Below are 17,739 nucleotides of genomic sequence, written 5' to 3'. Positions count from 1 at the left end.
ACAGAAATGCCTCAGCTGGAATTCTAACTCATTGCATAGTTGGGAGGGACACAACCTGATTGATAAAAAGCCTGGCCTTTACCCCTCAATAAAGCAAGTGCATACCCCTCATCCTTCATACCTCCGCAGCAAACAGGCACTACTGTCTGTCTTCCGCCTAAAGAGGTAGGCCCTTCTTACCCACATTACAGTCAGAGCTGAGGCTATCAGACGGCGACAGCTAGCGAAGAGCTTAGCTTCTGCATTAGTCCAGTGTTTCCAGACAGGTTTACATCATTTCACATTAAGTCCCGCCCCCACGAGGAGAGCTTACAACTAAGGATCCTATTCACCATATTCATTTTTAAGGATTTTTACCTTACAAAAGTAATGAAAATCATCAAAAAAAATCCTATCTTCCAATTCTTCAGACGTTCCATCGTATTATTTTCTTCATGATGGTCTGGCCTTCTCTTCTTATTTCACATATAGCGCCGTCACATTTTACCGCAGATGCATATACGCCTCAGACTTATACGTCATTCACATCAGTCCCTGCCCCACAGGTGAGAGCTTAAACAATCTAAGGATCCCTATCACATTCATACATAGTAGCGGTCAATTGTAGCATGTTGTTTGTTATAATGGAAGTGATTGGAATCAATGTGGATGAATTGAGTATTTGTTTTTGTTTAATAAACTTCTGCACTTGCGTTACAGTGAAGCTGCAACAGAAGCTCAGCTGTTGAAACTCATATGCATGTTGCGGAGGGGACACCCCGATTGCATAAAGCCTGGCTTTGCCCCTCAATTAACAAAAGGTTGATACCCCTCAATCCTTCATACTAAAGCCGAGCACAAACAGGCCACTACTGTCTGTACTTCCGTAATGAGCGTATGCCTTTCTTCCCCACATTACCAGTCGGAGCGAGGCCTATCAGACGGGCAGTAGCGAAGCAGCCTTAGCTTCTGGCTTGTCCCAGTGGTTTCCAGAGAAGTTTACATCATTCACATAAGTCCCATTGCCCCACGCAGGATAGCTTACAATTCTAAGCCGATCCTATCACATTCATTTTTTAAAGGATTACCTTACAAAGTATGAAATCATCCAAAAAAAATCCTATCATTCCATCTTCAGACCCGTTCCATCGTGATTATTTTCTCAATTGTAGTCTGAGCTCAATCCTTCTGCATTCATTTCAAATATGCAAGCGCACGTCAACATTTTACGCAGTGCATTACACAGATTATACGTCAGTCTCATCTGTCCCTGCCCCACAGGAGCTTACAATCTGAGCTTCCTATCATGTTCATTTACAGTAAGGTCAGTTATATGTTAATCATATGGCTCTCACACACACACACACTACGCATTGGTTTCCAGAGAGTTTGCATCATTCACATCAGTCCCTGCCCCACAGGGAGAGCTTACAATCTAAGGATCCTATCACATTCATACATAGTAGGGTCAGTTGTAGCATGTTGTTTGTATAAAGGAGTGATTGGAATCAATGTGGATGATTGAGTAATTGTTTTTTATGAACTTCTGAGTTGCATACTAGTGAAGGTGCACAGAATGCTAAGTTATTTAACTCATTGCATGTTGGGAGGGACACCCTGATTGATAAAGCCTGGCTTTACCCCTCAATAGAGCAGTGATACCCCTCATCCTTCATACTCCGAGGGAACAGGCACTACTGTCTGTCTTCCGTAATGAGGTATGCCTTCTTCCCCACATTACAGTCGAGCGAGGCTATCAGACGGGACAGTAGCGAAGAGCTTAGCTTCTGGCTTGTCAGTGGTTTCCAGAGAGTTTACATCATTCACATAAGTCCCTGCCCCACGAGGAGAGTTTACAATCTAAGGATCCTATCACATTCATACCTAGAAGGGTCAGTTGTAGCATGTGGGTTGTATAAAGGAGTGATTAGAATCAATGTGGATGATGGAGTTATTGTTTTTATGAACTTCTGAGTTGCGTACTAGGTGAAGATGCACAGAATGCTAAGTTGTTTAACTCATTGCATGTTGGGAGGGACACCCTGATTGATAAAGCCTGGCTTTACCCCTCAATAGAGCAGTGATACCCCTCATCCTTCATGCTCCGAGTGAACAGGCACTATTGTCTGTCTTCCGTAATGAGGTATGCCTTCTTCCCCACATTACAGTCGAGCGAGGCTATCAGACGGGACAGTAGCGAAGAGCTTAGCTTCTGGCTTGTCAGTGGTTTCCAGAGAGTTTACATCATTCACATAAGTCCCTGCCCCACGAGGAGAGCTTACATTCTAAGGATCCTATCACATTCATTTTTAAAGGATTTTTACCTTACAAAGTATGAAATCATCAAAAAAAATCCTATCTTCCATTCTTCAGACGTTCCATCGTGATTATTTTCTCATGTGGTCTGGCTTCCTCTTCTTATTTCTATAGCGCCGTCACATTTTACGCAGTGCATTACGCAGATTATACGTCATTCACATCAGTCCCTGCCCCACAGGGAGAGCTTACAATCTAAGGATCCTATCACATTCATACATAGTAGGGTCAATTGTAGCATGTTGTTTGTATAATGGAGTGATTGGAATCAATGTGGATGATTGAGTAATTGGTTTTTTTTTAATAAACTTCTGAGTTGCGTACTAGTGAAGGTGCACAGAATGCTCAGCTGTTTAACTCATTGCATGTTGGGAGGGACACCCTGATTGATAAAGCCTGGCTTTACCCCTCAATAGAGCAGTGATACCCCTCATCCTTCATACTCCGAGCAAACAGGCACTACTGTCTGTCTTCCGTAATGAGGTATGCCTTCTTCCCCACATTACAGTCGAGCGAGGCTATCAGACGGGATAGTAGCGAAGAGCTTAGCTTCTGGCTTGTCAGTGGTTTCCAGAGAGTTTACATCATTCACATAAGTCCCTGCCCCAAGAGGAGAGCTTACAATCTAAGGATCCTATCACATTCATTTTTAAAGAATTTTTACCTTACAAAGTATGAAATCATCAAAACAAATCCTATCTTCCATTCTTCAGACGTTCCATCGTGATTATTTTCTCATGTGGTCTGGCTTCCTCTTCTTATTTCTATAGCGCTGTCACATTTTACGCAGTGCATTACGCAGATTATACGTCATTCACATCAGTCCCTGCCCCACAGGGAGAGCTTACAATCTAAGATTTCTATCACATTCATACATAGTAGGGTCAGTTGTAGCATGTTGTTTGTATAAAGGAGTGATTGGAATCAATGTGTTTGAATGAGTAATTGTTTTTTATGAACTTCTGAGTTGCGTACTAGTGAAGGGGCACAGAATGCTCAGCTGTTTAACTCATTGCATGTTGGGAGGGACACCCTGATTGATAAAGCCTGGCTTTACCCCTCAATAGAGCAGTGATACCCCTCATCCTTCATACTCCGAGCGAACAGGCACTACTTGTCTGTCTTCCGTAATGAGGTATGCCTTCTTCCCCACATTACAGTCGAGCGAGGCTATCAGACGGGACAGTAGCGAAGAGCTTAGCTTCTGGCTTGTCAGTGGTTTCCAGAGAGTTTACATCATTCACATAAGTCCCTGCCCCACGAGGAGAGCTTACAATCTAAGGATCCTATCACATTCATACCTAGAAGGGTCAGTTGTAGCATGTGGGTTGTATAAAGGAGTGATTAGAATCAATGTGGATGATGGAGTGATTGTTTTTTATGAACTGCTGAGTTGCGTACTAGGTGAAGATGCACAGAATGCTAAGTTGTTTAACTCATTGCATGTTGGGAGGGACACCCTGATTGATAAAGCCTGGCTTTACCCCTCAATAGAGCAGTGATACCCCTCATCCTTCATACTCCGAGTGAACAGGCACTACTGTCTGTCTTCCGTAATGAGGTATGCCTTCTTCCCCACATTACAGTCGAGCGAGGCTATCAGACGGGACAGTAGCGAAGAGCTTAGCTTCTGGCTTGTCAGTGGTTTCTAGAGAGTTTACATTATTCACATAAGTCCCAACCCAACGAGGAGAGCTTACAATCTAAGGATCCTATCACATTCAGTTTTGCAGGATTTTTTTACTTTACAAGGTATGAAATCATTAAAAAAAATCCTACCTTCCGTTCTTTCAGACGTTCCATCGTGATTATTTTCTCATGTGGTCTGGCTTCCTCTTCTTATTTCTAAAGCGCCGTCACATTTTACGCAGTGCATTACACAGATTATACATCAGTCTCATCTGTCCCTGCCCCACGGGAGCTTACAATCTGAGATTCCTCTCATGTTCATTCACAGTAAGGTCAGTTAATATGTTAATCATATGGCTCTCACACACATACTACGCATTGGTTTCCAGAGAGTTTACATCATTCACATAAGTCCCTGCCCCACGAGGAGAGCTTACAATCTAAGGATCCTATCACATTCATTTTTAAAGGATTTTTTACCTTACAAGGTATGAAATCATTAAAAAAAAATCCTATCTTCCATTCTTCAGATGTTCGATCGTGATTATTTTCTCATGTGGTCTGGCTTCCTCTTCTTATTTCTATAGCGCGTCACATTTTACGCAGTGCATTACACAGATTATACATCAGTCTCATCTGTCCCTGCCCCACGGGAGCTTACAATCTGAGCTTCCTATCATGTTCATTCACAGTAAGGTCAGTTATATGTTAATCATATGGCTCTCACACACACACTACGCATTGGTTTCCAGAGTTTACATCATTCACATCAGTCCCTGCCCTACAGGGAGAGCTTACATCTAAGGATCCTATCACATTCATACATAGTAGGGTCAATTGTAGCATGTTGTTTGTATAATGGAGTGATTGGAATCAATGTGGATGATTGAGTAATTGTTTTTTTAATAACTTCTGAGTTGCGTACTAGTGAAGGTGCACAGAATGCTCAGCTGTTTAACTCATTGCATGTTGAGAGGGACACCCTGATTGATAAAGCCTGGCTCTACCCCTCAATAGAGCAGTGATACCCCTCATCCTTCATACTCCGAGCAAACAGGCACTACTGTCTGTCTTCCGTAATGAGGTATGCCTTCTTCCCCACATTACAGTCGAGCGAGGCTATCAGACGGGACAGTAGCGAAGAGCTTAGCTTCTGGCTTGTCAGTGGTTTCCAGAGAGTTTACATCATTCACATAAGTCCCTGCCCCACGAGGAGAGCTTACAATCTAAGGATCCTATCACATTCATTTTTAAAGGATTTTTACCTTACAAAGTATGAAATCATCAAAAAAAATCCTATCTTCCATTCTTCAGACGTTCCATCGTGATTATTTTCTCATGTGGTCTGGCTTCCTCTTCTTAATTCTATAGCGCCGTCACATTTTACGCAGTGCATTACGCAGATTATACGTCATTCACATCAGTCCCTGCCCCACAGGGAGAGCTTACAATCTAAGGATCCTATCACATTCATACATAGTAGTGTCAATTGTAGCATGTTGTTTGTATAATGGAGTGATTGGAATCAATGTGGATGATTGAGTAATTGTTTTTTTAATAACTTCTGAGTTGCGTACTAGTGAAGGTGCACAGAATGCTCAGCTGTTTAACTCATTGCATGTTGGGAGGGACACCCTGATTGATAAAGCCTGGCTTTACCCCTCAATAGAGCAGTGATACCCCTCATCCTTCATACTCCGAGCAAACAGGCACTACTGTCTGTCTTCCGTAATGAGGTATGCCTTCTTCCCCACATTACAGTCGAGCGAGGCTATCAGACGGGACAGTAGCGAAGAGCTTAGCTTCTGGCTTGTCAGTGGTTTCCAGAGAGTTTACATCATTCACATAAGTCCCTGCCCCACGAGGAGAGCTTACAATCTAAGGATCCTATCACATTCATTTTTAAAGGATTTTTACCTTACAAAGTATGAAATCATCAAAAAAAATCCTATCTTCCATTCTTCAGACGTTCCATCGTGATTATTTTCTCATGTGGTCTGGCTTCCTCTTCTTATTTCTATAGCGCCGTCACATTTTACGCAGTGCATTACGCAGATTATACGTCATTCACATCAGTCCCTGCCCCACAGGGAGAGCTTACAATCTAAGGATCCTATCACATTCATACATAGTAGGGTCAATTGTAGCATGTTGTTTGTATAATGGAGTGATTGGAATCAATGTGGATGATTGAGTAATTGTTTTTTTAATAACTTCTGAGTTGCGTACTAGTGAAGGTGCACAGAATGCTCAGCTGTTTAACTCATTGCATGTTGGGAGGGACACCCTGATTGATAAAGCCTGGCTTTACCCCTCAATAGAGCAGTGATACCCCTCATCCTTCATACTCCGAGCAAACAGGCACTACTGTCTGTCTTCCATAATGAGGTATGCCTTCTTCCCCACATTACAGTCGAGCGAGGCTATCAGACGGGACAGTAGCGAAGAGCTTAGCTTCTGGCTTGTCAGTGGTTTCCAGAGAGTTTACATCATTCACATAAGTCCCTGCCCCACGAGGAGAGCTTACAATCTAAGGATCCTATCACATTAAGTTTTAAAGGATTTTTACCTTACAAGGTATGAAATCATCAAAAAAAATCCTATCTTCCATTCTTCAGACGTTCCATCGTGATTATTTTCTCATGTGGTCTGGCTTCCTCTTCTTATTTCTATAGCGCCGGCACATTTTACGCAGTGCATTACGCAGATTATACGTCATTCACATCAGTCCCTGCCCCACAGGGAGAGCTTACAATCTAAGATTCCTATCACATTCATACATGGTAGGGTCAGTTGTAGCATGTTGTTTGTATAAAGGAGTGATTGGAATCAATGTGTTTAAATGAGTAATTGTTTTTTAATGAACTTCTGAGTTGCGTACTAGTGAAGGGGCACAGAATGCTCAGCTGTTTAACTCATTGCATGTTGGGAGGGACACCCTGATTGATAAAGCCTGGCTTTACCCCTCAATAGAGCAGTGATACCCCTCATCCTTCATGCTCCGAGCAAACAGGCACTACTGTCTGTCTTCCGTAATGAGGTATGCCTTCTTCCCCACATTACAGTCGAGCGAGGCTATCAGACGGGACAGTAGCGAAGAGATTAGCTTCTGGCTTGTCAGTGGTTTCAAGAGAGTTTACATCATTCACATTAGTCCCTGCCCCACAGGGAGAGCTTACAATCTAAGGATCCTATCACATTCATACCTAGAAGGGTCAGTTGTAGCATGTGGGTTGTATAAAGGAGTGATTAGAATCAATGTGGATGATGGAGTGATTGTTTTTTATGAACTGCTGAGTTGCGTACTAGGTGAAGATGCACAGAATGCTAAGTTGTTTAACTCATTGCATGTTGGGAGGGACACCCTGATTGATAAAGCCTGGCTTTACCCCTCAATAGAGCAGTGATACCCCTCATCCTTCATACTCCGAGTGAACAGGCACTACTGTCTGTCTTCCGTAATGAGGTATGCCTTCTTCCCCACATTACAGTCGAGCGAGGCTATCAGACGGGACAGTAGCGAAGAGCTTAGCTTCTGGCTTGTCAGTGGTTTCTAGAGACTTTACATTATTCACATAAGTCCGAACCCAACGAGGAGAGCTTACAATCTAAGGATCCTATCACATTCAGTTTTGCAGGATTTTTTTACTTTACAAGGTATGAAATCATTAAAAAAAAAATCCTACCTTCCGTTCTTCAGACGTTCCATCGTGATTATTTTCTCATGTGGTCTGGCTTCCTCTTCTTATTTCTAAAGCGCCGTCACATTTTACGCAGTGCATTACACAGATTATACATCAGTCTCATCTGTCCCTGCCCCACGGGAGCTTACAATCTGAGATTCCTCTCATGTTCATTCACAGTAAGGTCAGTTATATGTTAATCATATGGCTCTCACACACATACTACGCATTGGTTTCCAGAGAGTTTACATCATTCACATAAGTCCCTGCCCCACGAGGAGAACTTACAATCTAAGGATCCTATCACATTCATTTTTAAAGGATTTTTTACCTTACAAGGTATGAAATCATTAAAAAAAAATCCTATCTTCCATTCTTCAGATGTTCGATCGTGATTATTTTCTCATGTGGTCTGGCTTCCTCTTCTTATTTCTATAGCGCGTCACATTTTACGCAGTGCATTACACAGATTATACATCAGTCTCATCTGTCCCTGCCCCACGGGAGCTTACAATCTGAGCTTCCTATCATGTTCATTCACAGTAAGGTCAGTTATATGTTAATCATATGGCTCTCACACACACACTACGCATTGGTTTCCAGAGTTTACATCATTCACATCAGTCCCTGCCCTACAGGGAGAGCTTACAATCTAAGGATCCTATCACATTCATACATAGTAGGGTCAATTGTAGCATGTTGTTTGTATAATGGAGTGATTGGAATCAATGTGGATGATTGAGTAATTGTTTTTTTAATAACTTCTGAGTTGCGTACTAGGAAGGTGCACAGAATGCTCAGCTGTTTAACTCATTGCATGTTGAGAGGGACACCCTGATTGATAAAGCCTGGCTCTACCCCTCAATAGAGCAGTGATACCCCTCATCCTTCATACTCCGAGCAAACAGGCACTACTGTCTGTCTTCCGTAATGAGGTATGCCTTCTTCCCCACATTACAGTCGAGCGAGGCTATCAGACGGGACAGTAGCGAAGAGCTTAGCTTCTGGCTTGTCAGTGGTTTCCAGAGAGTTTACATCATTCACATAAGTCCCTGCCCCACGAGGAGAGCTTACAATCTAAGGATCCTATCACATTCATTTTTAAAGGATTTTTACCTTACAAAGTATGAAATCATCAAAAAAAATCCTATCTTCCATTCTTCAGACGTTCCATCGTGATTATTTTCTCATGTGGTCTGGCTTCCTCTTCTTATTTCTATAGCGCCGTCACATTTTACGCAGTGCATTACGCAGATTATACGTCATTCACATCAGTCCCTGCCCCACAGGGAGAGCTTACAATCTAAGGATCCTATCACATTCATACATAGTAGTGTCAATTGTAGCATGTTGTTTGTATAATGGAGTGATTGGAATCAATGTGGATGATTGAGTAATTGTTTTTTTAATAACTTCTGAGTTGCGTACTAGTGAAGGTGCACAGAATGCTCAGCTGTTTAACTCATTGCATGTTGGGAGGGACACCCTGATTGATAAAGCCTGGCTTTACCCCTCAATAGAGCAGTGATACCCCTCATCCTTCATACTCCGAGCAAACAGGCACTACTGTCTGTCTTCCGTAATGAGGTATGCCTTCTTCCCCACATTACAGTCGAGCGAGGCTATCAGACGGGACAGTAGCGAAGAGCTTAGCTTCTGGCTTGTCAGTGGTTTCCAGAGAGTTTACATCGTTCACATAAGTCCCTGCCCCACGAGGAGAGCTTACAATCTAAGGATCCTATCACATTCATTTTTAAAGGATTTTTACCTTACAAAGTATGAAATCATCAAAAAAAATCCTATCTTCCATTCTTCAGACGTTCCATCGTGATTATTTTCTCATGTGGTCTGGCTTCCTCTTCTTATTTCTATAGCGCCGTCACATTTTACGCAGTGCATTACGCAGATTATACGTCATTCACATCAGTCCCTGCCCCACAGGGAGAGCTTACAATCTAAGGATCCTATCACATTCATACATAGTAGGGTCAATTGTAGCATGTTGTTTGTATAATGGAGTGATTGGAATCAATGTGGATGATTGAGTAATTGTTTTTTTAATAACTTCTGAGTTGCGTACTAGTGAAGGTGCACAGAATGCTCAGCTGTTTAACTCATTGCATGTTGGGAGGGACACCCTGATTGATAAAGCCTGGCTTTACCCCTCAATAGAGCAGTGATACCCCTCATCCTTCATACTCCGAGCAAACAGGCACTACTGTCTGTCTTCCGTAATGAGGTATGCCTTCTTCCCCACATTACAGTCGAGCGAGGCTATCAGACGGGACAGTAGCGAAGAGCTTAGCTTCTGGCTTGTCAGTAGTTTCCAGAGAGTTTACATCATTCACATAAGTCCCTGCCCCACGAGGAGAGCTTACAATCTAAGGATCCTATCACATTCATACCTAGAAGGGTCAGTTGTAGCATGTGGGTTGTATAAAGGAGTGATTAGAATCAATGTGGATGATGGAGTGATTGTTTTTTATGAACTGCTGAGTTGCGTACTAGGTGAAGATGCACAGAATGCTAAGTTGTTTAACTCATTGCATGTTGGGAGGGACACCCTGATTGATAAAGCCTGGCTTTACCCCTCAATAGAGCAGTGATACCCCTCATCCTTCATACTCCGAGTGAACAGGCACTACTGTCTGTCTTCCGTAATGAGGTATGCCTTCTTCCCCACATTACAGTCGAGCGAGGCTATCAGACGGGACAGTAGCGAAGAGCTTAGCTTCTGGCTTGTCAGTGGTTTCTAGAGAGTTTACATTATTCACATAAGTCCCAACCCAACGAGGAGAGCTTACAATCTAAGGATCCTATCACATTCAGTTTTGCAGGATTTTTTTACTTTACAAGGTATGAAATCATTAAAAAAAAAATCCTACCTTCCGTTCTTCAGACGTTCCATCGTGATTATTTTCTCATGTGGTCTGGCTTCCTCTTCTTATTTCTAAAGCGCCGTCACATTTTACGCAGTGCATTACACAGATTATACATCAGTCTCATCTGTCCCTGCCCCACGGGAGTTTACAATCTGAGATTCCTCTCATGTTCATTCACAGTAAGGTCAGTTATATGTTAATCATATGGCTCTCACACACATACTACGCATTGGTTTCCAGAGAGTTTACATCATTCACATAAGTCCCTGCCCCACGAGGAGAGTTTACAATCTAAAGATCCTATCACATTCATTTTTAAAGGATTTTTTACCTTACAAGGTATGAAATCATTAAAAAAAAATCCTATCTTCCATTCTTCAGATGTTCGATCGTGATTATTTTCTCATGTGGTCTGGCTTCCTCTTCTTATTTCTATAGCGCGTCACATTTTACGCAGTGCATTACACAGATTATACATCAGTCTCATCTGTCCCTGCCCCACGGGAGCTTACAATCTGAGCTTCCTATCATGTTCATTCACAGTAAGGTCAGTTATATGTTAATCATATGGCTCTCACACACATACTACGCATTGGTTTCCAGAGTTTACATCATTCACATAAGTCCCTGCCCCACAGGGAGAGCTTACAATCTAAGGATCTTATCACATTCATACCTAGAAGGGTCAGTTGTAGCATGTGGGTTGTATAAAGGAGTGATTAGAATCAATGTGGATGATGGAGTGATTGTTTTTTATGAACTTCTGAGTTGCGTACTAGGTGAAGATGCACAGAATGCTAAGTTGTTTAACTCATTGCATGTTGGGAGGGACACCCTGATTGATAAAGCCTGGCTTTACCCCTCAATAGAGCAGTGATACCCCTCATCCTTCATACTCCGAGTGAACAGGCACTACTGTCTGTCTTCCGTAATGAGGTATGCCTTCTTCCCCACATTACAGTCGAGCGAGGCTATCAGACGGGACAGTAGCGAAGAGCTTAGCTTCTGGCTTGTCAGTGGTTTCCAAAGAGTTTATATCATTCACATCAGTCCCTGCCCCACGGGGAGTAAAAGTAAATTAGGTTCAATACACTCACGATTAGTTGACTTTAGTCACGTGACTCTACATGAAGATTGACAGAAGTAAGGAAAAAAGATGTAGTCTAAGCTTCCTATCATGTTTATTCACAGTAAGGTCAGTCATATATTAATCATATGGCTCACACACACTACGCAGTGGTTTCCAGTGGGTTCACTTCAATCACGTCATTCACATCTGTCCCTGCCCCACATGAGCTTACAATCTAAACTTCCTATCACGTTCTCTCACAGTAGGGACAGTTATATGTTATCTCTATGGCTCACACTCACACTTTACAAAGTGCTTTCTAGAGATTTTGCATCATTCGCACCAGTCCCTGCCCCATGGGAGCTTAAAATCTAAGGATCCTGTAACATTCATACATAATAGGGTCAGTTGTAGTGTGTGGGTTGTATAAAGAATTGATTGAAATCAATGTGGATGATGGAGTGAATGAACTACTGAATTTCATACTAGTGACGAGAAGAATTACTGTATGCTTAGGTGTTGCAGTCTAAAAGTAGTAGTAGAAGGGTAAGAAGTAATGAAGTAGAATCAAGCACATAATGCTATGGTCTTTTCAACCATCGCATTTTGAATTGGTTGCCTGCTTGGTTAGGCTCTGCTTATAACACGTATGGTTGCTATCCCCACCTCCATGCACAAAAATGGGAAAAATAGGGACAAGCTACAGAGGTTACATAGAACTCAGAATTCACACCATCCCCTATGGGAGACTCACCGTCTCTACAAGACTCAAACTACATTCATCATGCTCTCCATAAATGTACAAGAGATGTTTAGACTTTAAATGCTCTACTTCGCTAAGTTTGATGTACTACAACAAATCGTAAACACAACACTTTTCTGAATATAATCTAATACCGAGGGACTGAATACTGGAGATTAGTGGTGTAGAATCAAATGAACACAACCGAAAAATGAAAACAACAGAAAACCAGATCTGCTTATAGACTAAATTTACTATGAGAAGAAATAGATAATCTAGATAATAGTATTTGGAAAAGCAAGTTTCATTGGGTTACCATAGTCAATACGTGTAGACATGGCCAAGTTTACCTCAATATTCTCTGCAATTTTCTGAGCCTACAACATCAGTTATCTCATAATAGCATTGAAATGGCACACAGGCTGGGGAGTGAGCGATCCCAGAATAGGAAAGAAGTCACTTGGTTATAGCAGAATTGATCTTACAGGCATATATAAAAGTTATGTCGCCAAATGAGCGGATCTCTCTCCGATATGCCCACCTTGAGGGCCCTAACGATTGGATCCTAACGAATGGGGAACGGCGGTCGGATCACAGGACCGCATCAACGAACAGATGCGGCCGTGATCCGACGAGAATTTTTAGTCCAATTCGATCGAGATCTGGCCGACTTTCGGCCAGATCTCGATCGGGGAAGTCCCGTCGGGGTGCCCCATACCCAGGGCAATAAGCTGCCGACTCGGTCTGTCTGCAGCTTTTATCGGCCCGTGTATGGCCACCTTAAGAGATCTCTAGGTTTAAGACTATAGGATACAAGTCTTTCAGGACTTCTCAGCCACAAAAGAGATAGAATTCACACCAATTTGCAGACACTTATTTCAAAATATCATGCACTTCTCTCTTACATACCCACCAACACTATGCATTATTTTGAATGGTCAAACACACGTCTTCCCCAACCCCCAAAAAGTAAGGGAGCACTTGGGTTTTTACACAGAGAGTAATAGGATTTTGAAACTTTAATTTTGAGTACCCTGATTTTATATTTCCCACATTTTTCCTTGTTTCTTTTTTGTTGTCCCACAAATTTATAATGCATTTCAGTGGGTGTTTTTCCCTGATTTTACATAATGTTTTCTTGATTTTACCTAAAAATGATAATCCCAAAAATGGCCGTTTATTCTCTATGAATGTTATTATTAGTGAAAAATTAGGTTTAAAATGCTAACCAGTTGCATGCCTTGGTTGTTCCTGTAAATAGTAATTTCCAATTAGTCTGTACCTCATACAGTCATGCACAAGTCACTTATTGCTGTAGCTTTTGTACGTGACTGCCAGAGAGGTTGTGCATTTGCTCCCCATAGTGTAAAATTAATGCTGCAATGCTTAACCCTTGTTATTAGCAAAGTAAATATTGTATTTCAGAGTAGAAGAGACATCTGTGCTTATATCATTTGTATACTTAAAGAATAAGTTTCCCTGGTAAATATTGTAAGTCTAAAGTAAAAGAGACTTCTGTGCTTAAATCTTTCGAGTACTTGAAGGGGTGGTTTATCTCAGTCAAAGTACAGGGGCAGATTTACTAAGCTCGAGTGAATAATTTGAATGCAGAAATATTCGAATTTTGAAGTAACTTTTTGGGTAATTGGTCTAATTCTATCGAATTCAATCAAATTATTTGAACGATTCGATGTGAAAATCATTCTATTATTCAACCATTCGATAATCAAAGTACTGTCTCTTTAAAAAAAACTTCAACTTCAAACTTCGCCAGATTAAAGCTACCGAAGTGCAATGTTAGCCTATTTTTGATCGAATAAAAATCATTCAATCGATCGCTTAAAATAGTTTGAATCGTTCGATTTTTATTCGATCGTTCAATCTAAGCTTTTGCACTAAAATCCTTCGAATTCAATATTCAAATTCGAAGGATTTTACTTCTAGGGTCGAATTCGAGGGTTTTTTAACCCTCGAAATTTGACCCTTGATAAATTTGCCCTTAGTGTGTTATAGAATGGCCAATTTTAAACAACTTTTAAATTGGTCGTTATTAGTTACTTTTTATAGTTTTGAATTATCTGCCTTCTTCTGACTCAAATGGAGGTCACTGACCCTATCTTAAAAACAAATGTAAAGTTTCAAATTTATTCTTATTGCTATTTTTGATTGCTCAACTTTCTATTTAGGTCCTCTCCTATTCATATTCAAGTCTCTTATTCAAATCAATGCATGGTTTCTAGGGTAATTTGGACCATAGTAACCAAATTGAGACATTTCAAACTGCAGAACTGCTGATTAAAAAGCTAAATAAATCAAAAACCACAAATTATAAATATGAAAACCAATTGAAAAGTGTCTCAGAATTTCACTCTTTACATCATACTAAAAGTTAATGTAAGGGTGAACAACCCCTTTAAAGAATAAGTTGCTTTCCCGAATTTTCATTTTCCTGTATTACACCTACAGTTTTTCTGGTCCCCTGAAATATTTAAAATTGGGGTTCTGCTGTAGCTAATTTCAGAGTAGAAAACTCGCACTACTCAACAGAAGAGTAATGAGCTGACCTTAAATGTTAAGATACTGAAAAGCAGGAGCAAATGTTGGAATTGTATATATATAATTAGATATTAGATGTTATTGATGTTATAATGTCAATCTCTCTCTCTTAATTCTACAGTCTCTAGTACATATGCCAGTTCTGGAAAGTCACAGAGGCTGGAACATTCCCTGGTGGGGCGTGGTAGAGGCAGGGCATAGCTGACAATGCACAGCAAAGACTTCATGACAGAACACTCAGGTGTATACAGGTAACATCACAACCAACACATTTCACATGTTCAAACAACATATGAGACAGATAGTTTCTTGGAATGTAGGTGGTGACCTCACCAATCAAAAGAAATATATATTAACAAATCTCAAGAAACTAAAACCTAATAGAATATTATTATAAAGGAATCTCTGGAAATTAGGAGATTAGAGTGTGCTTATTGCAGCATGGATATGTGAATTCCTCTCCGATTCTATAAATCCAAACAAAGGGTAGTAGCCATTCTTATTTGCACATCTCTGTCATACAAATTGGATGTCCCATTTATAAGTCACTATTTAATATTATATAATACAAAAAAAACATGGTAGCTAACATATATGCACTGAATAGCTCAAATCAGGACATTTTTACTTGCCTCACGCAGAAACTTGTGGAGACCCCCTCCCCAACCTTGATTTTCAACTCGCTCTGCAACTCAGACATAGAAAGGACAGGACCCCTTACAAAACATAATAGATGGATTACAGGAGACATATACCAACTCAAAAACAATTTAACGCTACTGGATCTCTTGATATTATTACACCCCAGGGAAATACAACATTTATACTGTCACAGAAAGACTAATTTTAGATCATGCACCAATACACATCAGCAAATACTTAGAAAAACCAATAATGCTGCATAGGCAATGGACTTTCCTACCTTGCTCTCACAATCTGAACCTTATTCAACCACCTTCCTGGAAAAAACATTGGCAAAACTCCATTGATAAAAGATCACTGAGAAGACCCAATATTAAGGGCAGTTGTCAGAGTAACAAAATAACTGATGTAGCCAAAAGAAAACTTAACCTTTATACAAATGATGGAAGATGCTATAAAGGCCCATGAGCTTTATATTAAAAATCAGAAGCCAGCATCAAAATAAAAATATATAGAGGTTACGCAATTGTTTAAAACCCACATACAAACCCAAGCCAAAACAAAACTGGAATGTTCCAAATATAAATTCTATAGATGGGGAAATGAAACAGGGAGCCTGCTGGTCAACGTAACTAAATCACAATCCAAAGCAAAATACATATTGAAATTACAAACCCCCGGGACCAACACATCATGCAACAACCCTACATTGATTAATAGCATTTAGAGAGTAATGAAATACTCTGCCGAGGAACCACCTAAAGAACTGATCAAACTAACAAAAATAGACCAGATGCAGAGGGAGATGTTAAATTTGCCAATAAGGACAGCAGATATATCAGGCCTAAAAAAACACTGGTCACTCATAAATCACCAGGCCCAGATAGTTACACAGCATAATATTATAAAATACTGAACCCACATATCATACACCTATTAACGAATGTCTATAATGCAAGAGGTGAAATAAATATTGACCTCTTTGAAGCATACACTACACTAATCTGCAAACCAAACAGAAACACCATACAAATGACCTCCTGCCATGTAATATTCCAGTTGAATGTCAACCTTAAAATTATATCTAAGATACTGGCCCGGAGACTTCAACTTTTGCTATTGATTTCTTAACAAAACACCAGCTAGGTTTTGTATGTAATCGGCATTTGACAATAATGGCTACAATTATTTCTGCTAGGGACAAGGAAAGTAGAAACCTCATTTTGAGCCTTAACACAGATAAGGCATTTGATAAAATCATATGGCCCTTTTTATCTCACTTACTCCATAATAGAAAAGCTAGGTAACATCTTCCTAACTTACATCAGCAAAACATATACTAATGGCCAAGCTAGGCTACTCATAAATGGCACCCTCAGAAACGCAATAGTCATATGCTGAAGTAGAAGACAGGGGTGTCCCCTCTGCCTTGCTTTGATTAATCTAACATACAGTAAGACCTTCTCTAACAATAGGGGGTCTATTTGTAATTTCTTTTTAATATTTATTTTAGTACCATGCTGTTTGATTCTTTTAGTGTGCCACTAGTGAGTGCCATTAGTACTATTTAAAGCTACAGAGTCCCTTGATTGGCTGAGGTCTCCTCTAGACAGAATCATGACAAAAATAGAAATAATTTGGCAATTGGGATAGGATTAGTACACATAAACTTGTTGAAGTATAATTTCTCAGCCCTTGGCAGCTGAAAGTGTTGGGGTTTGTTGTTTTGACTTAAGCTAAAATCTGGTTGGAAAGCCCTGCTATAATATGCTACTGAAACCCACCTTGTCATACTGTTCTAAAGCAGAAACTTCTTCACCAAATATAAATCTCTAAGACTTTAATGGGTGAAAAAAAAAAAGCAAAACAGGTCAAATTCGCCAATCACTAGTGCTCTCCTTTTGGTCTGATGGAAGGGGTGTGATTATAAATCTCAGTACCTTTGAAAAATTAATGGTTCCTTTTATATATTTTTTGCAAAGTGCTGCTCAGTAGTACAAGTATAGAATCTATTTATCAAAATTCTTGGGACTTGGGGTTTTCCACTTACGACAGCTTTCTGTAATTTGGAGGATTGTGAATTAGGGTTTTTTTCAAGTCTCTTTTTTATTATATTTTTTAAATATTTAAAATGTAGTGGTACAGAAAAGAAATTAGGCATCAAGAAAAATGTATAAAATCAAATACAGTCCTTGCAATCATATAGAAGCAGAAAGAAAAAAGAGCAATCCAACTTCAACT

The 17,739-nt window shown here is 40.3% G+C and overlaps 1 protein-coding gene across 1 annotated transcript in view; it reads left to right on the top strand.

The window, feature by feature from the left end:
- terf2.S (telomeric repeat binding factor 2 S homeolog) overlaps positions 1-17,739 on the top strand; it is a 125,802-nt gene that overhangs the window by 49,442 nt on the left and 58,621 nt on the right. The window contains exon 3 of the mRNA XM_041561176.1: positions 14,978-15,107. The gene's annotated coding sequence lies outside the window, so the exon portion shown is untranslated. The remainder of the gene's footprint in view (positions 1-14,977; positions 15,108-17,739) is intronic.

This window comes from Xenopus laevis, chromosome 4S, assembly GCF_017654675.1.
Source record: "Xenopus laevis strain J_2021 chromosome 4S, Xenopus_laevis_v10.1, whole genome shotgun sequence".
In the NCBI taxonomy this organism is placed as follows: domain Eukaryota; kingdom Metazoa; phylum Chordata; class Amphibia; order Anura; family Pipidae; genus Xenopus; species Xenopus laevis.
This window is presented reverse-complemented; position numbering and strand designations above follow the sequence as displayed.